This window comes from Platalea leucorodia (genome assembly GCF_965183815.1).
Source record: "Platalea leucorodia genome assembly, chromosome: W".
NCBI lineage: Eukaryota > Metazoa > Chordata > Aves > Pelecaniformes > Threskiornithidae > Platalea > Platalea leucorodia.
Window position 1 is genome coordinate 24502735 of NC_138859.1, and position 25605 is coordinate 24528339.

At 37.2% G+C, this 25605-nt stretch overlaps 1 pseudogene across 1 annotated transcript; it reads left to right on the forward strand.

The window, feature by feature from the left end:
* Positions 1 to 338: 338 nt before the first annotated feature.
* LOC309601919 (integrin alpha-1-like) lies at positions 339 to 24706 on the forward strand (annotated as a pseudogene). The gene is made up of 20 exons: positions 339 to 558; positions 1755 to 1897; positions 3207 to 3347; positions 4772 to 5026; positions 5459 to 5590; positions 7018 to 7181; positions 7372 to 7509; positions 8483 to 8591; positions 9142 to 9227; positions 9430 to 9599; positions 10551 to 10626; positions 12446 to 12522; positions 13240 to 13329; positions 14370 to 14472; positions 16009 to 16122; positions 17755 to 17847; positions 18981 to 19085; positions 19953 to 20045; positions 23744 to 23860; positions 24662 to 24706. The product of its transcript is annotated as an integrin alpha-1-like (transcript).
* The last annotated feature ends 899 nt before the right edge of the window (positions 24707 to 25605 follow it).

Here is a 25605-nt window from a genome sequence, read left to right on the forward strand (position 1 = left end):
ATTGACAAAATGTTCTTTTAAAATACTCACAGATTCAACAGAGAAAGGTTCAAGTTTCCAAAAGTTTGTCTGGGAAATGCATTTAAGTGTTGTATTCTCTGATTAGCTTTGCTAAATCCCTTTTGTCTTTCTGTTTGGCCTGGAATAGTGGGCTGAAATTGTAGGAGCTATGTTTCATTCTGCTGCTTTTCCTGAATGGTCCTTTTTTTATTTTTTTTTTTTATTTGACTGTGTTTTTTTTAACAGATAGGGGAAGACATACTATGATTGTAGGGGCCATATTATAGTAGGAAAAGCAGTGCTAAATATTGCAGCTATACAGGAAGCATTACCCAAACATGAGCATCATGATCAATGAACATCTAAAGGTGGTTCACATAGAGAACAGGCTTTTTGTTTTTTCTCTGCATAAGGATTGGATCATGCTTGGAGCTGTTGGAGCATATGACTGGAACGGCACAGTGCTCATGGTGAAGGACAGTGGTATTTCAATGCCAACTAATGACACTTTTCATGACAGGCTTTCAGAAAAAAATTAACCCCTTGCAGCCTATCTAGGTAAGAGAAATAGCCCATCTTATAACACATTTCAACAAATGCTACAAAACCTCTCTCTAATCTTATTCACAAAGATTCTCTTACAGAATATTATCTTATATTCTAGGAGCCTGGGAAAATTTATAATGTATGGACATGTCTACAATATGACTTTTTTTTCTTTAAAAAAAAAATCACTACTACTATCAAAAAACTAGTCCAAACACTTATAGCCCTAAGCATATCTAGACTTTCCCCAATAGAGATGTCTATTCTGTTCAGAGAAGATTTCACAGATTCCCCTAGTATTCTTCTCAAGTTTTTCTCTGCCTTGCCAGTTAAAAAGTTTTATACAATATTCAGTCTAAATCTTTGCTTAAAATTAAGCCAATTTCTGTCACTCAATGGTCAAGAACAACAGTTTACCTCTATTTTCTTTATAATAATGTTTTGCATATTGGCAGACTCTTGTTTTCCTCTCAGCCTTTTCTACCAAAAAGCATGTCAGTGGCCTTGCTCTCTCCTCTAGGTCTTGCTTTCTACACCTCATGGTTCTGTTTGCCCTCTGTTATCTCATTTAAGCCACATTTTCACTGATGAAGAGTTTTTTCCCCTAAGTACATTTTTTCCCCTAAGTACATTGTTTGTCATCTTTACAGAATTCCATTAGCTATTTTTTTTTATATCTCAGATTTGGTAAAGTCACTTTGAATTTAGATCCTATCCTCCAGAATACTTGCAACCCTGCCACAGTTTTGATTCATCTGCAAATTTTTTGTCTTCCTTCACTCAAGTTGGTAAATTGTTGTTAATATTAAACAGAGCTAGGTTCAAAATGCCCCCAGAATCACACTTGGAATACTCTGTCATCAGTTTGACAGTGAGCCAGTGACAACTGTTCTTTGAAAGCAGATTTCCAACCAGCTATTTACCAGTTATTTCATCAGTACCATCATATTCTTACACTATGTAAGAATGGCGAAGTGAACATGACTCACCAGCCTGTGAACAGGTTTAATGACACAGTGGTGCTCGTGACTCTGAGACTGTAGGCAAATATACATCCAGTCCTTTTGTTGGACTCTGCTATTATTCTCTAGCATAAGTAGGGCTAAACATCTAGTTGTAGAATAAACCTTAAAAAGGCTCTGAATCACAGCAAGTATTTCTGATGCATTCTGTGTGTACTGCATCTTGAATTCTTTTCTGCTTCCTAGGATATAGTGTGAATTCAGCATTGACACCTGGAAGCGTACTGTATATAGCAGGACAGCTATGATACAATCATACTGGCCAAGTTATCAATTATAAAATGGAAGGAAAAGAGGTACAAGTACTTCAGAGGTTAAATGGAGAACAAGTAAGTATGCATTCATGATTAACATATGAGAGGAATATGGTATGAGACATAGAAATGATGATTTCAAATGAGAACTCTGTATCAGAAGAGCAAATGAAACTGAGAGTTTTAAACAAGATCAGAAAGAAAGGTTAGGTAGATGCTCTGGTCTAGAAAGTAATGGAAAGTGGACTTAGAGTAGTCAGAGACCCTTGGAAATTTTCTCTTTGTGGGGCAAACCTTTGCCAGTGTCAAAGTGGTTGTAGCCATCTCTGCACTTGAATTTTCTCTGTCCACTGAGTGGAAGGGGTATGTCATTGGCAGGAAATGGGTGTGACAAGCAGGGTTCTGTGCAAGAGAGATCAGCTGGGATAGCATGAAATATTGAATAGCTGCTTGTTATGTTGAGTAGCAGCTCGTTGAGAGCTGTTCCTGCAGGAAAAAACAACATGTAATCACATAATTAAAGATGGTAGTATAATATTACGCACATGAGGGTTGAAAGACCTGCCTACTCTGGTCTCCCCAGGCTGCAGTACAAGCTTCTTTCAGGAGAATTCAGGTTACCTAATTTTCATCTTTCACAACTGATATCTGCAGCTCAGATAATCAGTCAATCCTTTTAGAGTCAAAGAAGGAAAGTGGGCATTTTTAAAGTTTGAGGGATCTGGCCTATTTGAAGCATCTTCTGTGGGATGAGATGCATCCTGCACTAGAAGGGTCTGCTTCTCATGTTGAGTGTAAAGGAAATGCAGGGTGTCTAGCTTAGCTGTAAAGTGAATGTAATCAGATAAATCCCACACCTTATACCCAGTCTATGAATGTATCTAGCTCTTTGTGTAAATCTTGTTCCTCTGCATTCAGTTGCAACTTGGGAATTTTGGAGACTGCCTGCACTGTGTTATCTCAGAGCTCTTATCCATCATCCTACTTTTTTTCCCTGGCAAGCCTAAGATAATTGATTTTGCTCCTTCTATGTATTATTGTTGGGACTGAAGAGAAAACTAGCTTCCCCAAGACACTTCTATTCAAATGCTGTCTTAAGAGGTCCTACTCCCCTAAGCAGGTAGGAGGCACCATTTGTACCTTTCAAACTCAGGAGAGTTGAAAGTTGAATGGGCCATTCTTAAATAAAAAAATCTGACAACAAACCCTGAAACAGAAAAAGCAGCTTCAAAGGCAAACAGACCAAAAAGATCTTCTAGGTAGCAAAGAAAATTTCTGCCTAATGGTTAAATTTTGGCATTGTTGTAAGCAACTGTAAAACAGATCTCTGAATAGGGAATGTTGCTGACTCCGTCTCTGATTTATACCTTATATTTTACTGCAGATTGGGTCATACTTTGGGGGTGTTATTACCACAGTCGGCATTGATAGGGACTCATTTACAGACCTTATTGTTGGAGCTCCTATGTATATGGGAACTGAAAAAGAGGAGCAAGGGAAAGTATATGTTTGTGGTCTGAATAAGGTAAGGATAATGTTTATTGACCAGGAACAGAACACGTTCCTTAATGTCCTCATATCCTTATTTTAAAGAAATATGATAATTCGAGCTGGGGAAGATGACCTGTTGAAAGCAGAGAAACATGATTTTGACAATTGAGAGTATAATATAGATTATTTTCTGAAAACTTTCTTCTCAAACTTTTTTTCTCACGTTTTTCTAATGGAGTATATTATATAGATAAGCACTATATCCTGTAAACTGCAATATGGCATAGATGCAAATTCATAGGGTTAATCTTCTATCACATTTTCTTCTTGCTTTCACTCATTAGGGAACAGTAGGGCTCATCCATCCTAAAAGTGTGCACTCTAATATTCTTGTGACTTGCTTACCAACCTAGAGCTAAGCCCCATACATCTAAACGCTTTTAAGCATGTCACGACTAGATTGGGGAATATACCAGATACACCTCAGTTTCTTAATTTGATAAGTCTCTCCTTCCATTGTCTATGCATACTTTTTCTTCTTTTTTTCTTCTTTTAGTCCAGTACTGTTGTGTATTGTTATAACGGATATCAAAGTAGGTCCTAGGAATGATGGCCTCCTAAAATACTACTGCAAGAAAAGGGCCTGAGGAGACTGGATCTACTTGAAAAGGAACTCTTCCAGTTTCTACGTGCATGTTGCTAACAAAAAATTGCTGGTGAATAGAGTTGGCGAGAAAACAAAAATTCCATGTCCTCCAGTAATTCAAGGATTTGAAATTTGTTTTTCCTGTGCTTCCTTTTATCCATCTCCAAATAAAGGAGATGGAGCAACTGCTTGCTGCTGCTAATCTCTAACATGGAACTCATGGGGCCAGTCTCTTGGAAAGACTGGTTACATACCATACTGTATGTGTGGTTTTGGTCTAGGATGCACACTGGACACTGTTGACCAGAAGAATTCATATGTAAGGCCATGGAGTATGTGTCTAATGAGGATAGAATTCAGTCTACATAAGAGAACTGCTGTCTTTTGTTCTGGAATAACAGTATTGCCATCTGTATTTCATCAGAAACTTGGTTTGCTTCTCAGGTTAAGAGAATGCCTTTGGAAGAAATCTTTACACTATCTATCTTAAGAATGAAGTGGTTTACTTATAACATTCAAATATTATTATGATACTATGCTTTCCTGTGAACCTCTAACTTCAAGAAATATGCATAAGCATCTAGATGCAGAGAGAGAGGGAACAAGAATGTTTTTTCCCACCCGCTGCTCAAAAAGAACACTTGAATTATAGTTACAGAATCACAGTTTCTACAGTGCACTCAATCATTATGAATAGGATGTAATTGTTTCATTTAATTCATCAGGTTTTTCTTCTGTACAGGAGCTCTTAAAAACCTGTATTGCTAAAATGCTGATGGAAATCCACAAACTCTAAATCTGTTCTTTCACAGACAAAGTTTGAATATCAGATGAGTCTTGAACCTATAAAGCAAACATGCTGTTGGATGTTAAAACATGACACCTGCAAAGTTCTTAAGAATGAGCCTTGTGGTGCACGCTTTGGGACTGCGATTGCTGCAGTGAAGGATCTCAATCTTGATGGATATAATGACATTGTAATAGGATCTCCCTTAGAGGGTGATCATCGGGGAGCTGTTTACATTTATCATGGCCGTGGCAACACAATCAGTAAAAAATACACGCAGGTATGAAGTAAAACTTTACAGGTTGGCAGCTGCTGTAAGTGTATGTAGAACAAATCTCATTTTCCCATCTCTTTCCAATGTAGAATCAAACTGTGACTTCACCAGTCATGACAGCTTCTTTTTTAAAATGCTCTGTACTTTTAAACTCAGTCTGATTTAACCAAATGTGACTAATATTATTAGAAAAGAAAGTTGCATGTTTTTATTAGAAACCTTCTGAAATGTTCTGTACAGCCAGAAAAGTAGATATTTTGTAATTCTGAAAATTTATAGTGTGTTCATCACCATGATAACCCTTTTTAGGACTATTGTAATGAAAATGTAATATATTTAAAGAGTTTAAAAGCCATCTAACTGCCAACAAATGCATCTTGAATGTTCTTATAAAATCCTTCAATGTGCACTACGTAAACCTCTTAATGCTTTCCACAGTGTATTGCATCAGGTGGAGATGGGGAAAAAGTGAAATTTTTTGGCCAGTCTGTGCATGGAGAAATGGATTTTAAACAATGATGGACTGATTGATGTTACCATTGGAGGCCTTGGTGGAGCTGACCTCTTCTGGTACGGATACTCACAGCAGCTGTTAGGCTAGAAAAGAACCATTTTTCTTGTGATACCTATGTAACTTGCATGCACTACAGTTTGGACTGTTGTGAGAATACTGGTTTTGTATTGGTTTTATCTCATACTTTGACGCTGGCTGTGAATCTTCATATTATCATGTCTCTCTGGAGAAAGTAGTATAAAACTTAATGGATAATAGTAATAAATATAGGAATGTTTTAGAAACCTTGTTAGCCTAGCATGAAGACCTTGTCCTCCTAGATCATGTTCAAAATAGAAACTGATTCCACTTGTGAAAATAGAAATTAAAATAGAAAAAAAAACCTGAAGTGTTCTCTTTTCTACAATACATTGCATGTTATCTTATTAGCAATATCAAGGATGGGTTCAAAGGTAAAGAGGTCGCTAAGAAAACTCATTTGACTTCCTAATAAGAAAACTCTAGTTTGACTCCCTACAGAAAATTTTGGAAAAATTTAACTAAACTTTCTGGTGAACAGTGAATTCATTTTCTTTACAAAAGAGCATGATTCAGATGGAATAATGAGCAATATATTTTTTAAGGGAGAAGAGAAAAATACCAGTAAGAAATATACAAGGTAACATGCAATCCCTCATTTCTAAAGCACAAATAAAACTATTTGACAGTTCTCTCTCTGGTAAGGTAATTGCTAAGCCAGCTCCTTGCTTTCCCTGTCCTGCTGTTCCACCTAACTCACCATCAAGTTTGTCAGGTCTTGCTACCATCCTCAAGCTGCCAGCTTCTCCTCACCTTCATCTGGTAATTTGTCTTTCTAAAAGCTCCATGTGTGAATGCAATGAGGTGCCCCTTCACTGCATTGTTTAGATCACAAATCTGAAGAAAGCTATTTTGCCAGCTAAATTTTCTGCTGGTTTAGTACACTGGCATACTTCATCTTGAGGCCAAAAAGAAACTGAGCCAGAGCAAAGGGAGAGGCAGGGACAGAGGCAAAGGGGAGTTAAGTGAGGCAAATTGGTAGTAAATCTCAGCCTGTTTATCTACCCACAGCCTAAGAGATGACACACTACCCTCCAGCTCATGTATAATAACATGTTCACCTGTGGATACCCTTGAGGATGGGTCTCGGTCTTCAGTCTCTCTTAAAATGGAACTGACTCTATATAATTGCTTAAATGCTTTTGAAAATGTTTCCTTTCATCTGTTATCTGTTCTGAAGCAAATACAGCGCTGTGGAGAAACCCTGTGACCATTTTCTCTTTAATTTGTTGTTTACTGGTATTATGTATAGGATCTACAGTTAATTACTTGTCTAGACCATCATATATGTGTATTTTAATGTTCAATATGTTGCACATTTTATAAGTTCATTCTTAAGAAGTTAAAAAAAAAGTTGCTGCTATTATTTTCAAGGCACTTTCTCTCTTTCTGTGTTTTTGTTAAGGTCTCGTGATGTGGCTGAAGTAAACATTTCCATGCAATTTACACCCAAAAGCATCAATATCTAATGACAAAATTGTCAGATAAAAAAAAGAGAAACAATATGCATAAATGCCACAATTTGTTTTAAGACCAGACTAAAATCGAAGGAAGATACATTTGAATCCAGTAAGTAGATAAGCACTAAGGTATGGAATCTTTACAGTATAAAACTGCTATGCTCACATTCATTTATTTCTCCAAAAATGGAATGCAACTCTATTAAATTCACTATTCAAAGGGTATTTAAGATACTGGGAAAAATAAGAATGTGTAGAGGCAAATTGGTTCAAAATATTGATCTTGACTTCCCTTGCAGGTCTGCAGTATTGGATTACTCTTGACTCACAAAGACAAATATCTCGAAGCTTGTTCACAGAAAGCCATGAGAGGAAAATACAAAAAAAATATAACTGTCAAAGGGTCAGAATGTATTGAACATAACTTCTACATGTTGGCAAGTAAATCATTTAAAGTGTGTTTCTCATGTTGACATAATAATCCAAATGTATTCCATTAATTGTAAATTGGACAAAAAAAATCTGCATCCAGAATTAATCTTAAGAAGTGTACATAAAATTTGTTTACTACTTAGGTTTTATATATTTGTATATGTATATAGATATAAGCTATTATATGTATAGTCTACTCTACCTTTGTCTCTTTCTGTCTGTCTTAAGAAAGAGCATAACACTTTTAGTGGAACTAAGCAGCTGTCATGATTAATAGTTTAGGTGCATTCAAAACTCAGCAGGAGAATGTGGGCTGGAAGTCTAGTTTGCATATTTGTGCAATTCCTTCTGCTAAAATATAGACAAAAACTTGCAAATTAGGTTTGGGATAGAGAATACTCATTCACCATAAAACAGAAATGTAATTAGCAACTGAGAGTATGAAATTGCCCAGTTGTAACTAATGTGCAGAGTGAATGGAGGTGTATATTATAAGCTACCCACATTTAAGACATTTAGCAATTTCACAGTTTTATCATAATACAAAACTAATGATAAATGATGCCTAAAATTTGCTTGAATATGCAGTACATCTCCTAACAGCAGGTCTCAGTTTGACTTCACACAAGGTGATAGCGCTGCTGTTCATCTTTCTTACTGATCCTTTAAGGACAACTAAAAGAGGAAAGGCTATGAGTTGACAGTTCTGAGACATTCTTAAATGAAACTGTGTTGGATAAGCTTAGGCTATGCGACATTTTTATGATGAGATACATAAAAACATTAGTAGGTATTTATAAGAGTTGGCTTGTGCATTAAATGCCTTATCAGTTGCAAGCATTCAAATGCTTCTTTAAGCAAGGATGGCGACAGTGTGACTGAAAAATATTTTACCTCAGCATTGTTTGGGGTTTTTTAACCTCTTTAGATATTAAAGTGAATGTCTATAACAGCAATTTTGTTTTCTTTATGTTCTAGGATAAGCCTGACTTTCAGGACTCTAAAGGTTTTGCTGGAGTTAAATTTTTCTGATCCAGAGAGTGGACCTGTTCTTGATAGCAACCTGCCAAATTCAATATCTGAATATGTAAGTCAGCAAGATTCTGCATTAATAACCAAAGTATTTAAGGTAAAATTCATAGCCCACACAAGAGCTGAAAGTATTGTCCACAAATTGGCTAAAGAGGGAGGGTCATTGAGCCCATCCAAAAGATGTTCCCTCTAAATGAGCCTTCAGGAGTGAAGAACTCAATTCAATGTGCTTGGGAACCAGCCTGGGGTTTCAAAGCTGTCCAGAGTTAACAGAACATAGAAGAGAGTACAAGCAATTTTATTGTCATTTTTTACATAGATAGAGCAGAGGAATGTTAGTCATATGCTTTGATGGTGCTTGGTATCATTCGTACTTTTACTATTGCCTCTTTTGTTAACCTAGATGAATCACTTATAAGGGAATGAGTAGGAAGGTTATGTTTCATCTGTGCATTTTAGACGATATTGGCATGTTTAACTGATTAATATTAGGGATGACTTCTTTGATTGTCAGACAGAAGACCTTATATAAAATTAGATAATGAATTAAAATGCAAGTATTTAATAATGTAATAAAATTGAGAATAAAAATATTATTGTTGCAGATTCCTTTCACAAAAGATTGTGGAGCCAAAAATAAATGCGTTTCAGATCTTGTTTTGAATGTAATAGCAAGCATAGCTGGAGACAGGTAACTACACTGGGTTTATTGTATCACTTGATACCTGTACAAAACTTCTACGTAAATTATAAATTCTGTAGTCAAATAAGATAATGCTGTGGCATAATTTCCAAATCAGAAACAATATAGTCTGGACACTGAAAGAAGTTCCTCTTTATTTTAAAAACAATTTCAAAGTTAAGATGTCCAACATTGTTTCTTTATTTTACAGTTCTTCTCCATTCATTGTAAAGTCACACAATGATAAGTTCACCATCCAGCTCTCTGTCAAGAACAAAAAAGACAGTGCTTATAATACCAGAGTTTGGTTCAGTATTCTCCAAATATTATTTTTGCTGGCATTGAGGTAGGAATTTTTCACATTATCACATTTATCATAACGTATATTGCTGGGGAGATCTGAGGAAGCCTTTGTATTAAGCCTGAATTTCACTGCTCTGGCATCATCTCAGTTGATTGCAAGAGATTCCCTGGGAGTGCTGTCCTTGCTTATACCTCTAAAAGAGTGTATTTATTTTGACCTGAGTGGACTATGGCCTAGCCTCCATTAACGACAAATGCAAGTTTCACAATGACACTTACTTAGACAGTAAGTGCCTGCATCTCAGATGAACGTCAGAATCATGAATCATCTGTACATCTGTAGATCCAGAAATACCTCGTTATTCATCAGTACGGCTCCTGAGCCTCTAGAATTCTCCTTTTGCACATGTATAGAAAAAGCACTGTCATGGTAGGGCAGCATAGATCAGTGCCTGCCTCATCCCTACCTCAGACAGCATTTCCAAAATAGCTGTTCTTCTGCCTGCCTCAGTAGATATGCTATGAATTCACCTCAGTTCAGGTGGGAAACATTTGAGAAGTTTGTTTTCAATCAAAAGTCCTGATGTTGCACATTAAGAGAAGTCAAGGATCCATAGCACTGTTGCCGACCCTGTGGCCATAATGTATGGAGTATGAATGTCACTTTTATTGCTAAGTTAGGAACACATTTACAAAATTGCATGTAAAAACTGTGTACTTATACATATGTTGATCTGCTAGACCCCATGGCTAATTTGCATGATGTCCAGTTTGTATATAATTGCTAATGTTCCAAACACTTTCACTGGAAGGGATTAATGGCAACTAGTTGATATAAATGTCTATAGGTGGAAATTGTTTTGCAGAAGTTGTGACTTCCTATTTTTGTTCCAGTTTAAGGCTTTGACTCTTGTGATGTTTTGATGATGAAAAGTGACAATGGTATATATGTTTGATAAGCCCTTGATGCTTAGTAAAAATTTAAAGAGTCTGCACGTGGTTATGATTTCACTTTCTTTTTCCTTTAAGATATAAAGATAGTTGTGAATCTAATCACAACATCACCTGTAAAGTGGGATATGCATTTCTAAAACCTGCAGAAGAGGTAAAAAGTTCCCCTGCATGCAAGTTGTTGCTCCATGTTGTTCTAAGGCCAGGGCAGTCCCTATAACCTCTGAATTTCTTTTGTCTTGTATTCACTCCAAAACCTGTCCATGCATGTTTCCCAAGCTATCCTTGATATGAACTGCACTGAGCCAGACAGGAAAACATCAGGTTTTCAGTACCTGGGCAGTCAGATGTGGTACGTGAGGAGGTGCATATTGCCATCATTGACACTGACAGAAGGCAAGTGGCATGCCTGGCCAGAAGGGTCTGTCTTCAGAAGTATAGGATATTGGTTAGGATATACTGATAATACATTAGATACCATGGCTTTCCACAGGTTGGAGCCTACGACTTTAGTTATTTTGTATATAAAATTTAATCAGTTGAAAAAAGAATAGGCTGGTATCTGGAAATGCTAATCTGGATCTGCCAATGCCAGACATCAAGATTTCACCTCTGCTCAGTGGAGAGTGAGAGGCCTTTCCAGCAAGCAGTCCACTTAAAAATTGAACTCCAGCTTGAACGGCTCTAGTGATAAGTCTGCATCTCCTGCTGGAATAGAGAGGGAGCTTTAGCTAAACTTAGCCTTAGAAAATATGCATCTAAGCCTCACTGAAACAGTTCTGATATTGAATTGGAAAATATCAAATTGCATGCAAATAAGACAAACTGCCTTTCCTGGCAGTTTCTTGTCTGTTCCCCTATCATATCAGGTCTGTGTTGCAGATGCATAACAGAGGGGGAGGATCAGGAGAGATGTCCTCTTATATTGCCTCCCACATACACATTCCAGCTTATGTCTTGGACTTGTAGGAAGTAAATCAGCTATTACTTTCTTGAAGCCAAATGAGCAGACTGCCCAATGCCAGTGCCCACAAATGTTCCATTCCCAGCTTTACTGGAGTTCTCTCATTTTCTTTTCATGCTTTAATTGTCGGTTTGTCTGTAGCTATAGATCCCTAAATTTAGAAATTTCATACTCTCTTTTGCATTCAGAAATTAATTCATCTCTTAATCACTGATAAGCATCCCTAATACATTCCTTTTTAAAGCCTCTTCCTGGCTTTTCTTTTTAATATGAAGAAATATCTAAGACAACTTTCTCTGGGTCACTTTGTAATAAAGATTTGTACACATAAAGAAAAAATAAAAGTCTTGGCTCAAAAATCCTGTACAGTAACAAATAGTAAAACTTTTGCTTCATATAAAATTACCTTTAAGTGTCAGGATATGAAGAGGGAAATGTTTGGGACAGTGTTCCCAAATCTTGTGTAGTGCCAAATTGTGATAGATTTGTCCTAGCTCTAATGAGTACGGAATTTTTGTGAGACCTAGTAGTCATTTATTTACATTGTAAACATTTCTGTTTGGTATTTTAGGTGTTTTACTATATATTAAGTGAGATTCCAGCAGCCTTATCTAGGCAGCTCATCTTCACTGCAGTTGCCAGGCTTTGACAGTTCTCATTGGAGAAAAAAAATGGTTTTGATAAATTGCTTGCAAGACCAGTTGGTTTGTATTAAGAATTATTTAGCTATGTATTTCTAATATACTATATAATAAGTTTTGCTGAGGCTTCTTAGTTCTGAAAATTGGAGGCTTCTGTTTAATAAGTGATAACTGTTAGATTTTCTTCTTGGTTGGGGCAAATTCAAAAAAGTGGATCCCTTCATAGAAAAGGGTTAAAATGTGAATAAGGATTCCATAGATAAAAGTAGCAAAATGTTACTAATTTTTCATTAGGTCAAGCCTTATTAGTGTGCTTTTATTTCCTTTTTTTTTTTCTTTTAAAATGTGCAATGTATTTCTCCAAACATATTTCCTTCAAAATATCATTCCAATTCAATGCATCATATCTCCTGGAAAATGCTACTATTCATGTATATGCAACAAGGTTAGTTGCAATCATTGCTTGTTTACCTTGTGTTTTTTTTCTTAGAAAGCTCTCAGCTTTGTGTTTCGTAGTAAAACAAGGATGACTTTTCTAAACTCGGAAGTGGTTAAACAATCTGTAGAGCTGGCAACTTTATGGATGTATTCGGTCCAGCAGTGGACTGAGTGGACTAAATAGCTGTTTATCTCTAGAGTCTGAGAATCATAAATGAGTCATAATTCCCAGCAGTTTTGCCTTCAGAAAAGGTTTATTCTCTTACAAAATTGCCTCATACTTTAGCATGAATCATAGTTTATGCTAAACAAAAAGGTCTGGCCCTCAAAGAGCAAGAGCACTGCAGAAGTTTTCTCTGATAGAGCTGGATGGGTAAAAGGAACACACTCAGTGTTCACTGTCCCTGCATAATACAGGGATGGTGTGAGAGTAGTGGCCCTTATTTGGTCCATTTTCATTCAGTCAACTGCAGTCTGTAATTTTAACAAAGATGCATCTCTGAGATGGGACTGGTGCAGGATTTACCTTTTTAGTTACTGGAAATAGTCTTTTGAATTTATTTTTAGGAGATGATAGTAATTAATTGGAAATGGGTAGTGTGTTTTCATACCCAGAGCTGTAGGCATTTCGGTTTCTTCAAGTCCTTTCCCACCTAGTAGTCCCGTTGCATGTGCAGATGAATATCACAGTCTGATCTGAGTGGCATATGTTGTTTTATTTTAGTGACAGTGAAGAACCACCTGAGACCTTGAGTGACAACAGAGGACACATTACAATTCCAGTAAAATATGAAGTAGGATTAATATTTGTAAGGTATTGATGCTTCTCTGTACTTCTTTTTGCTAGCACAGTAAATAGCAGGTGTTCAAAGAGAATATAGTATTGTTTTGCTGTTGAGCTGTGCTCAGTATCTACAAATGACAGCTTCTAGTCTCATGAATAGGAAGCACAGGCTGCATAGAAAAGAGCAGTTATATGAGATAATGGAGCAGTCACTGTCCCTGTCTTGCTGTAGCTCCTTTTTTATCTATTTATATTTGATCTGCAGTTTGCAAGTACAACAGCAGCTTTTGTTGATTCTTGTATTTTGCTCTATTCATTCAAAGGCATTTCAAGTACATAAGAAATCAAACACTTCTAGCTTCCTGATGGCCATGAGTTTGTATCACTATAATATTGCATGGTGTAGGGTTTGATTTCCAGCTTCAAAAATTAGCCTTAATTTTAGATTCTCAGGGGTTTGTTTTTATCAGTTCAGACATAAACTTTAATGCAGGTCTTGTAGTATACTTTATTTTCAGAAATAGCTAGAATTCAGTTAAATTCCACCCCTGAAAACCATTATAAATATTATTAGTAAAGTACATTGCATGGTGTGCAGGTGTAAATAATTAAGTCAAATTCATTTTGGATTCATTTCATGGCTCAAATCCAGCCTTTGTTTATCCCATAGGGAACAAGTTTGAATTTAGAACATGCTGGTTTTGTTCTCTTTTTACTTTATCTCTTTTATAGGACACTTCCTGTTTCACATGGCAATACTCTTAGGACAAGGAACTACACAGCTAGAATAAGAACAGCACAATCAGGCCCTGATGTATTATTTTTGGGAACAATATTTGCTCATTTTGTAGTTTTATCTGAACAAAACATTTGAAATGTACATAATAAAACGTGAGCACTACTCAGAAAATGGATGAGTTGTACTTTAGTGGAAGTAGCAGTACACTCTTAATTGCAAGACTAGTCCTGGAGGATTAATGAAATAATGAAAAGACATATTATTAACTGCTAGAGCTTTTATGAAGTTTTTGTGCTTATTGTGTTTTGTTGTTTTTTTTTTTTAACCGCAGTGTTTTCAAAGAGCACCATATTATAATTGCAGCAAATGATACTGTCCCTATCACTATTAACACAACAGAGCAGATTGGGGATGAAGTTACTCTGCATTATAGGGTAAGAAACAATTAAAACTGCATGATATAGGTACTGGCTTCATCTCTTCTTTTTTTTTTTTTTTTTATCCTTTTTTTTTTATTTGGTTTTACTCAATGTGATAGCCTATTGTTTAAGTAGCAGCTATGCAATATGTTAAACCTTCTACATGAGAATTTTGTGTTTAACACTTTTTTTTTTTTTTTTTTCCCTTGCTTGCTTTGGAATAAGGTGAGTCAGAGGTTCTCAGAGTGGTCCATCTCCTGCAGAGTAGTTCTGGTGAGTTTTAGAGCTGCTGCCCTCAGCACAGGAAAGAGAGTGTGCCCTGGTAAAGGAGAACTTGACCTATGTTCATTGCAGTTTAGAACAAATATTTCCAAAATCTGGTCAACTTCGAAAAAGGCAAATGCCATACTCTAAGAACGTTGTCTTCCTAATGGAATGAATGCTGCAAACTAAAATTACTTGGAAAAGATATTTAATGGACTAGAAGCCCAGCCTCAAGTTGCAGTAGGACTGAATTTAGTTATCATCTTGAGAACATCCTTGTTTCCCAGTGTCAAATCCAAAGCTGAACAAGGGTCCCACATACAAGGAAAAAAGTCTCTGAATCAACTTTCTGTCTATTAAAAATCAGCATGGGAAAAGTCTCGCTCTCACTAAACAGCAATGGCAAAGGTTTTTTTTTTCTATTTGTTAGCCCACAGTGTTTTACTCAGCTACTTTTTTTTATTCTAAAAGAGTTAAAATGCAGTAATCCCGAGGCTTTTTGTGGATGTTTAAGACATTATTCATCTCATTTCAAAATCTTTGCTTTCTGAATATAAAAGCTGGTGGACTGCAGAGCATACCATTTATGATCTCATGAGCGTAACTCATCTCTGCAAGCAGCTTATCACAAATGAGTAGTCAGAAGAAAAAAGTTAAACAGGATCTTGAGTACTTATTAAGCTTGTCCACTTCTGAGACAGGATCGCCAATTCCCCTGCCACCAATTCCACTGATGCGTTTTCTCTATCCTCGGCCACAGCAGGCCTGTTCAGAAGGAGCAGCAGCTTACAGATATGTCCTGTGATCTTCTCAGGGAAAAGAGGGGAGAGGAGCAGGTGAGCAGGAGGGCTGTTGCCTCAGCACACCTGAGGAGGAACCAGCAGGAGCCACTGTACTCAGCATTGGCTCCTCTCCCATGTTAAAGCATTTTGGGAGCTTTATTAAAAATTGCAATTAAATGACCTTAGATAGAAGTCCTGGATGGTAAGAGGATGCAGTAAACAAGATAACAAGAAGGAATTTATGTCAAAATGGCCCCTTTCATCCTGTTCATTTAATTTCCTTCAATAAAACATTCCATTACCAAAGACCACAGGAGAATGTGTCTGCTAATTCACAACAGGCTGTTCTTGGGGGGGAAATGTTCACACATCACTTTTTGCATAACTGACTGTGGAAACATAAAAAAAACCAAAACACCACAAAAGAAAAGAAAAAACATAGAAAAGGGAAAAAACCCACAATAAAATAAGGAAAGTAATAATCAAAACATTTTTTTTCTTACAGATTGAAAATGGTGAATACTTTCCAATGCCAAACCTCACACTGCAGATCTTATTTCCCAATGTAACAGCAGCCAAGAATACTCTTCTCTACCTTACTGCATTGTCACATTCCCAAGTAAGCTAGGAATTTGTATTTTTATTATTATTTTAAATTTGAAACTTTTTTTGGTGTAAGGAACTGCAAAGTGCAAACATTTGGGATTATGCCTTGCTTCAAGGTAGATCTTGCTTTTAATCTAAAAGACACGATGCTGATGTTTTAAGAGTATGTAAAGATGTGCATAAGAAGACCGAGATATAAATTTTCTTAAAAGGAAACAAGCAAATTTAACATGGTGTTGAACAATAATTGGACCATAACAAGGTTAATTTGATATATTGCCAAGTGATGAGGGGTCCAGATTGAGATATGAGGGACAGGAGTTCCTTTCTTAGTTTTGCAAATGCTCTAGTTCTGCTATGTAAATCTAGAGCTCAGTCTCCTGTTCAGTCCTCCTCTTTCTGTTACTGAAATTAGTCTTCCTGAATTTCTGCTCTCTGGCACTAACAATCCTCTGGCTTCTTGCTTGTCTGGGGCACTGAGACATCTTGAAGGGAGTGGTAGGTCATGTCTTTCAAATGCTCTTCACTGCAGCCTTCATTTGAGGATGCTTAGTTTTTCCATTTTACTCCTCCAGAGCAGCTGGAGGAGATCACAATTCCAGCAAGTCCCATGATTCCAGATCTGTAGATATTAAAACTAGAGCTATATCAATAACTGGATGGCTGAACAACCCAAATATCATTAAGTGGTGACCTGAATCTCCTTTTTTTTTAATCTTTCCCTCAGAAAGAGACACGTATGCGCACCTCTCTCCAAATATTTCACTTAGTTTTGAGGTGTTGCACCACTGAAAAACAAAAGAAACAGTCTAAATGAAAGTTCAAGGTTCAATTTAAAACAAAAAATTAAAAATAAAAAACATACAACAAAATATTTTGTGTTTAGACTGCAAAGAAATTATGTCTGTTCTTAAATTCCTTCCCCCATTATTTTCGTTCCTAGGCAATCACCACATTTGACCCATGTTTGCACATAAGGTCACAAGACTGCATTTTTCTGTAGGTATAACTCATCTATCATTAGCTAAACAGTGATAGTAGCGTGCCAAAGTGCACTGCAGGGGATTTGCAATCCTCTTCACACTAGTAATCTGAAAGTGAATGACCTAGACAAAAAAAAAAATTCCCCCTGCACCGAAGACACCAAAGGATTTGCCAGCTGCCTTTGAAGGAGCCATGGAGGGCTACCAGTGCTCCAGCACCCACTCCCCCTCCCTGGGCACTACAACAGAGGTTCCTGAATTAACAGGCACTTAACCTTCCTGTCTGCTTGCTAAGGCAGAAGCTCTGTGGATTCCCATGTAAAAGCTATTTAGCTCTCTTAATAGCCAACTCTTCCTGGTTCATGTAGTGGTCATCTTGCAGGAAGCTCTTGTTTGCTTCTACAGATGTTTAAACAGCAGGATAGAGTTTAGGTTAAATTATCTATCTCATAAAAAGCTCATTTGTTGTTTGAATAATGATACTTCAGTACCTACACCATCTGAATTTCTTCTTCTGCACTTTCCCAATATGCAGTTTTATTGCATTTAGTGGCTTAGTGCAGTTAGTAAATGTTATTAATGTTGGCTTGTTTCCAGAGCTTTTCTTGGTAATAGGTTGGATATTCAGACAATAAGAATAATATTTGTATTTTGCTAACAAAATGCCCATCTGCCAAACTAATGACCCTGTAGATCCCTTAAAGATCAGCACTGTGTTGCCAAAAATAAAAGAACCTACAAAGGATACAATTATGGTAAGCCTACATATAGTATATTTATTCATCCCAGATCTTTGAGCTGAGTATTTCTGCAATAAATATGTAAAAGCTTCTTTCAAACTGTATCCCATGGAAACTCACTTTGTCTTAATAGCCTGAAAAGTCATCTTTATGTAGACTAGCTATATTTTTAAATTTTTATTTGGCTACAAAACTGTATGTGGAACTGAATTTGTTGTTTTGGTTTTTTTTAGTAAATGTGTAAATAACAGTAGCACATTTGACAGATGAGTAAATCTTCACCTTCTATATTCCCAATGTAACTAATAAATAATATTTTTAAAGCTTCTTATGTCCCTTGCAACTTTTTTAGACATGCAGTTGAAAATACTTTCAAATGCTACCATTCTGATCTAGCAGATTTTCCATGCAGTTGGTAGAAATATAATTGATGACTCCATTTGGAAAGGATTAGCCTCTCGCATTTAGACAGAAGAGTTGCGAAGTATAATGTTGCTGACATAGTTATGTTGGCATGCCAGGGGTAAGCCATCATACTACCTCCTCAGCATAGAGGTACAAGTTGAGTTTCTGGTGTGAATGAAACCGAGCCATGAGAAGAGTATTTTGCCATGCTTATCATATGTCCTTCACAGAGGTAATAAAGGTCCAGGCTAAGCAAATGTTTCCAAAGTGTTGAACATACTTCTGCTGCCCTCCCAGCTAGCAAATGATACCGGGAAGTAAAGACACCTAAATTTTCACACACCCTGCCCCGCTTGAAAGATTCAGGTGTCCCACAATTTGAAAGGGTTAAGAAACACTGCAGAGAAGCCATAGCTGTGTTGGCAGAAAAACGCTTCTTGCTGTTACAGGCTGTGCCTCCTTTAGGAGCTCTGCTGATGGCTTTTGCTGTGTACCTACAGTAACTTAGCCTCAAGGCTAAGCAAGCCTGCAAAAACTGGGACTGTTCTACCACAGCACGAATATCTCAACTCATTTTATATACTGCAGTGTCATTTTTATGTAAAAAGCCCCAGTAATTAATATCAATTTAGTGTTGATGTCACAGCAAATCTATGATATCAATACATACCAGTTTACATGTTTTTATTTTAGTAATGTGAAAAATCTCTTACTATTAACTCATTCTGGTGACTTTTAAACAGGACTGTGATACATACAGCTGTGCATCTATTAATTGTGCCCTGGTCCCATCTGACATATCTCAAGTGAATGTTTCATTAAGAGTATGGAAACCTACCATCATAAAAGTAAGTAAATTCCATTTGCATTCAGAATATTCTTGGGTTTGAGAAACTTAAGCCACTGTTTGTAATGTCTGTTGAAATTATATCTTTAATTTTCTTAAGTTTCCATAGTCCTCTAGTACTTGAAATAATTACTCTTGCTATTTTTAAATTTCCTCAAAACTAACTTACATGAATTTTATTATCCTTAAATTAGGTACTTAGAACTTAGCAGTAATTTCAAAACACATTAAAAAAAAAACAACACCCCTTATTCTCTATTGATGATCCTTTTTTTACTAGTTACTTATGCATCCACAAATTCTAATTCAGCAGATGTAAGGAGGGGATACATAGAAGTATATAATTTTAAAATAAGCTTTAATCTTGAAAGATTTCTCTAGGTCTAGAAAGGGTTTTTTGATCAAAAATAGCAAAGGAGAGAGGGTGCACCTCAGAGCACACCTCAGTATTGTCTGATGGTTACGACAAACACCAGGCTGTTGTCTGTTTTCCTCAGTTGATGAATTTTTAATACTGAGTTCCTGTTTTGTGTCTTTGTTTTTCTCTGGAAAATAATGGGACAGGAGGGGGAGATACAGCAGAATTTTAGAAAACCCGAATCTGTCCCTGTGGTCAAAGTAGTATTCCAGGATTGATTAGTATTTCTTTGAAATCTCTGCTTTCTACTCTTTCAAAGCTGTATTGCTGTCTTGCAAAGTGATGCGTGTGCTGAAGGTGACACACATGAGCAGCTTCACTGACTCACATTTTTCAGCATCTCTCCCAAAACTTTGGCATTAAGTTTTGCTTTCACCCTTCTCGTTTCTATGAAGCTTTCTGCTTCAAAATACCTAATTATAAACCATAGGCATTTCTCTTTTCTTCCAGGCGAATATTCACAGCTTAACGCTTGTTGTGAAAGCATTACTTAGGAGTGAAAACTCATCACTGATTTTAAGAAATGACCATCAAAAACTGGAGGTAAGAACATGATAATTCATGGATTTACTCTTCATAGGATTTATTCTGCTACTGAATCATTCGTTATCATTCATTACTAGTGAACTGATTGTTATCAGTTGTATTCAGAGTAGGATAAGTACATTACAAGTAAGTGATTTCATATTACAATAGAAAATGTCAGAATTAGCCAGCTGATGATACTGAAATCCTGTTACCCACCAATATACCTGGGTGAGAAGTAGTCTAAAGTATTTGTGCCTGTTGCAGTATAAATGCTTCCTACATCTATTTAAATTAAAAGCATAATTAAAATTCTTCTTTTAACGAATCGATAGTATTTTAAAAATTGTCCTGGGTCATTTAGAAGTGATCCTACTTTGTACATTGTATTTTCTTTATTATTTCTTTATTTATTATTTCTTTCCACTTCATTAATTTCATATATATATAATAATATATCATAGTATAATATATAATTATAATTATAATATAATGATATGGTTATACAATTATATATAATTATAATACAATAACATAATTATACTATAATAATATATTATATTATAATAATTCATATTTGAAACAGGATCGTTTATTTTTCAGAAGTTCCCTGTCATTTTCTTACATGCTACATCTGAAACAACATTGTACTAATGAGCTCCTATTAAAAATCCAGAGTTGTTTATTCATAGGCTATTAATAAGAACTTGTATATAATGTTGTAGCAGTGGTATCAGATATAAAGAGAAATGTAGAAAGAAATTTTCTTAGATTTGTTATTTAGCCTTTCATACTTTTTATTCCAAGAGGTTTATGTTGGCTATGGTGGCGGGGAGAAGACCGGCCTGGCTGAACAGAGAGCTTTGGCTAGAACTCAAGAAAAAAAAGGAGAGCCTACTGCCTTTGGAAGAAGGGGCAGGTGACTCAGGGGGACTACAAGGATGTTGTGAGGATATGCAGGGAGAAGATCAGAAAGGCGAAGGCGCAGCTGGAACTTAAACTGGCCACCGCCGTTAAAGACAACAAAAAAAGTTTTTATAAATATGTCAGTGACACAAGGAGGGCCAGGGAGAATCTCCCTCCTTTGTTGGATGCAGAAGGTAACCTTGCCACGAAGGATGAGGAGAAGGCAGAGGTACTTAATGCCTTCTTTGCCTCAGTCTTTAATAGTCAAGCTAGTCATCCTCGGGTTTTTCAGGCCCCTGAGCGGGGAGATGGAGATAGATAGGACGCAGAGTGAAGCCCCGGTTGTTGAAGAGGTGGCAGTCACTGACCTGCTCCTCCACCTGGATGCTCACAAGTCCATGGGCCCAGATGGGATCCACCTGAGGATACTGAGGGAGCTGGCAGAGGAGCTGGCCAAGCCTCTCTCCATTATTTATGAACAGTCCTGGTCAACCAGGGAGGTCCCAGATGACTGGAAGCTAGCAAATGTGACAGCCATCTACAAGAAGGGTCGGAAGGAGGATCCGGGGAACTACAGGCCTGTCAGCCTGACCTCGGTGCCGGGGAAGGTCATGGAGCAGATCATCTTGAGTGCCATTATGCAGCAAGTGCGGGACAACCAGGGGATCAGGCTCAGCCAGCATGGGTTTATGAAAGGGAGATCCTGCTTCACTAACCTGATCTACTCCTATGACAAGGTGACCTGCTTAGTGGATGAGGGGAAGGCTGTGGATGTTGTCTACTTGGACTTTAGTAAGGCCTTTGACACAGTCTCCCACAGCATTCTCCTGGAGAAGCTGGCTGCTTACGGCTTGGATGGGTGCACTCTGCGCTGGGTTAAAAACTGGCTGGACGGCCGAGCCCAGAGAGTGGTAGTGAATGGAGTCAAATCCAGTTGGCGGCCGGTCACGAGTGGTGTTCCCCAGGGCTCAGTACTGGGGCCGGTCCTCTTCAACATCTTCGTTGATGATCTGGACGAGGGGATTGAGTGCACCCTCAGGAAGTTTGCAGATGACACCAAGTTGTGTGGAAGTGTTGATCTGCTGGAGGGTAGGAAGGCCCTGCAGAGGGACCTGGACAGGCTGGATCGATGGGCCGGGGCCAACTGTATGAGGTTCAACAAGGCTAAGTGCCGGGTCCTGCACTTGGGTCACAACAACCCCATGCAATGCTACAGGCTTGGGGAGGAGTGGCTGGAGAGCTGCCTGGTGGAAAAGGACCTGGGGGTGTTGGTTGACAGCTGCCTGAACATGAGCCAGCAGTGTGCTCAGGTGGCCAAGAGGGCCAATGGCATCCTGGCCTGTATCAGAAATAGTGTGGCCAGCAGGACCAGGGAGGTGATAGTGCCCCTGTACTCGGCCCTGGTGAGGCCGCACCTTGAGTACTGTGTTCAGTTTTGGGCCCCTCACTACAAGAAGGACATCGAGGGGCTGGAGTGTGTCCAGAGGAGGGCAACAAAGTTGGTGAAGGGTCTAGAGCACAAGTCTTATGAGAAGCAACTGAGGGAGCTGGGGTTGTTTAGCCTGGAGAAGAGGAGGCTGAGGGGAGACCTTATTGCTCTCTACAGCTACCTGAAAGGAGGTTGTAGTGAGGTTGGGGTCGGTCTCTTCTCCCTAGTAACGAGTGATAGAACGAGAGGAAACGGCCTCAAGCTATGCCAGGGGAGGTTTAGGTTAGATATTAGGAAAAACTTCTTCACTGAAAGAGTGGTCAGGCATTGGAACAGGCTGCCCAGGGAAGTGGTTGAGCCTCCATCCCTGGAGGTATTTAAAGGATGGATAGATACAGTGCTCGAAGACATGGTATAGATGGACTTGGTAGTGCTAGGTTAACGGTTGGACTTGATGATCTTAAGGGTCTTTTCCAACCTTGACGATTCTATGATTCTAATGCATTGCTTTTCTGTGATTATTTGTACATGCAGGGGCTTATTTACTACAATATACATTTTTAAGCACAAGTCATATTATGTGTTATTACTGTTAATACCCCAAAATTTTAGAGCAAATTAACATTCAGTGTGAATTAGATCTTGTCCAAAATAATACAAACATCACAGGTCAACTATTAGCTGGTACTGTGTCCAGGCATTTCTTTTAAGTGATAGGTTGAAACTAAATCCAGGAGGGAAAACACAACTAAGAGGCTTGCAATTAATGAGAGCTGCCTTTACAAACCAAAGAATTTCAGAATTAACTTTTTTAAAAGACATAATTTCAAGTTGAATGCTTAGTGTTCAGCGCTCTAATGGTTTTTTTGAACTATAAAGTTGTCTCTTTAATAAGTTAAAATAATTCAAACTCATATATGGTCACTTTCATTTAAATGTGAATATTTCTTAGTTTAGTTTAGTTTACGCCAGATAAACCTGATTTAAAATTAAATTAGCATCAACACAGCCTTTTACACTTAATTGATTTAGAAGCTTGTTAATCACTGCCACCTTTCAGAGAGGCAGGCATTGAGTGATGAAGAATATACTAAAGAAACTCCCTAACATACACTTCAACTACTCATGGGTTTGGTACTGATTCCTTTAACAATGATTACTGACTCATAGCAGGGCCAATCGTCATGAAATGAATGCACATACAAAGTGCAAAATATTATGTAAATACAAGGTTTCACGTTGGAGATTTTCTCAGTTCCCTCCTGTACTTAGAATGAAGTGGTACCCTGGAAAATCAGTGCATACTGGTAAAAATTGTGCTACTCTGTTGATGTTTTAGAGGGACAAGTTATTTATTTCTTACATTCTGAACACTTTGCAGACCATGATTAAGATTTCCAAAGAACTCCCACCGGGTACAGTCCCCTTATGGGTTATCCTCCTGAGTATCTTCGCTGGACTCTTGATTCTTGCACTGCTTATATTTGCCTTGTGGAAGGTAAGCTGCACATTCTTGTCTTCATGAAAATAAACAAATATGCTTAACTTCTCTGCCATGTCCTTCTCATAACTAGAACCTCACAGACACTAATAGTATCTAATAAGTAGAGTGAAATCTTGTAGAAATGACAAAATAACTAATAACACTACATTTTTCTCAAGTGTAACATGCAATGCTAACCAATTGAAACCTGTACTGTCAGTATGTTATGAAAAGAAAAATAAAAAGAGATTTTAGTACCATTAAGGGTTTTTTTGTTTATTAGCTTTGGCTGTGGCCTTTGATAACCAGATTTTCTCAGTGCGAGATGCTAGGCCTGTGGTGTATTGCCACAAGTGGGCACTCTTCTCCAAGCTAAATATTCAGTTTATACTTGTGTTAGAAGGTTACAGTTTATAATTTCAATGTGCATAATCTCTTGAAAGATTTGCCAAGTATAAAATAAAGTATTATTTATTCAACTGAGTACTAACTGTTATTAAGCGTTTTAGCCTTTGACATTATGTGAGCATAACAATGATTCAGCAATCGCTCACTATATATTAACTGTATTCCTTTTGTCTGCTTTCATGACATGTCTCTTTAGTTTTTCCGTTCCAGGAAAAACAATGTTGTACTTCACTGATAAAATATTAAATGACTCTTTACTGTACTGAAAGCATTAAAATAGCATTAAAATAGCATTAAAAAAGCATTAAAAGCATTAAAAGCATTAAAAAAGCATTAAAATTAAGAACCAGCATATGAATGCTACCAATATGGGTTGTATGCTTAGTCACTTTTTTTTCTCTTCTGCAGGCTGGATTTTTCAAGAGACCACTAAAGAAGAAAATGGAGAAATGAAGAAAAAAGCCTACGCAGAAAATTTTGCTCAGGTCTGCCTCAAAAATGTTACTGTAAAATTATAAACTTAGATATACATGCAGTGGTCACAATGTTTTCCAAACTCTGATGCATTAAAAAAGAAGCAGAACAACAAGAAGCAAGTCAAGCATGTAGGTGAATGATGCAAAGGAAGAATAAACAGCCTTATGGCATTTTGTGATATTCAAGGACATACTTCCAAGTATTACTTGTTTTTGGAGAGTAACTGAGTTCAAAGATTCTAATGTTTTTTAATATGGAAAATGCATAATCATATTTTTATATACCTATGTATGTGGAATCATTTTTCATTTCAAATTATGCAACAAGTCAGCTTGTACGTAGAAATCCCAGTCTTTTTTATCACCTTACAATTTTCAAAAGGAAAAAGCATCATTTTCAAAATTTCCTCTTTATGTCAGTTCTGTGAAAGCAGACTGTCAGTTCATGAAGTAGAACATGCAGACTTTGAGAATGTATTCAATACCGTAATGACAGTTCAGAAGATAGAAACACCTGCAGAATTTTGGGTGAAAATTACTGAAATACCTTGGACTGCTTTTTCTGCTCATTTTAGTGTGTCCAGCTGAACCCTTGATACTCCAAGAAAGGTTTTTATGGTCAAGAGGACCATAAAGGATTGATCCATTAAATCATGTAACTGTTTGAACTTGAAATAGATTTTTGGCAGGCCTAAAAATGTATGCACAAAACATTCAAGCCCATCTGATTGCACACTGTACTCAAATAAGCAGGGGCACAATTGTATCTGCAAATTGAAATGTCCATATGTATGCAGAAAATGTTTAGAGGTACCCTGAAAGTTTGACTCTTGCTGTATATCTTGGAGTAGCCAGGAATGTGCCTCATAAACTGTC